The sequence below is a fragment of the Mastomys coucha genome, unplaced genomic scaffold (assembly GCF_008632895.1).
Source record: "Mastomys coucha isolate ucsf_1 unplaced genomic scaffold, UCSF_Mcou_1 pScaffold22, whole genome shotgun sequence".
NCBI lineage: Eukaryota > Metazoa > Chordata > Mammalia > Rodentia > Muridae > Mastomys > Mastomys coucha.
The window spans coordinates 261,957,027-261,957,978 of NW_022196905.1; positions in this window are offsets into that span (position 1 = coordinate 261,957,027).

Below are 952 nucleotides of genomic sequence, written 5' to 3' on the forward strand. Positions count from 1 at the left end.
CCTGCTGCCCATTCCCTATGGTCAATGCCCTGCTGCCCATTCCCTATGGTCAATGCCCTGCTGCCCATCCCCTTATGGTCAAGGGTGTTGTCAAAGCTTGAGCCCTTACCTTTTGCTTGGTGGCACCTGAAAGAATTTGGTGTACACAGCGCCTTCTCCCATCCTCTCTCCATGTGGCCATAGGTGTTGAAGAAGATAGACTGAGGATGTGCTGTCCCTGGCTTCAGACTTGGGCTGCTACCCCTAACAGGGCACCCTGTCTCCAGTTCTGACCCAGATGTAGACTGGGCGCTGGAGTTCAACATCCCTGAAACTTACTGACCTGACCTGAAATCTGGAATACCAATCTATCTCAGGTCAATCTATCCCAGGTTTTGGTTTTTTGTTTTGAGACAGGGTCTCTTTACATAACCCTGGCTGTCCTGGAACTGATAATATAAATCAGGCTGGCTTCAAACTCATGGAGATTAGTCTGTGCTGATCCCAAGTGCTGGGATTAAAGGCTGACAGCGAAGTGACTGTTTTACTTCTGTATGTTGGTTGGGATAACGGTAAGGCCCAGCCTTTCACTCTCTGTCTTTACTGCGATGGACCCAGACTGTCTGGTCTCCTCCCTGCGGGTGCCTGTGCATGGCTGCCCAGTCTTTCCAGCTTGTGCTGGTTGTCTCCTCCTTGCCCTTTTCTCCTCATCATGAGACAAATGGCTTTGCTCTGTCTACTTTGCACTCCCTGTCCCGATGGGAGGGGCAAAAGTCAGCAGGCCCACAAGAGCAGGGGATGAGGTCTCTGGCATTGAGCAAAATGAGCAGCTCTTCCTTACCAGCTCATTGTCTCAGGTGTTTTGTTAGAGAAATGGAAAACTAAGCCAAACAGGCTCTTTCATGATGGTGATGCTCCGAGGGCAGAAAAAGACACTCAGCTCTGCTTGGTTCTCAGACAGGACATCCCTGGA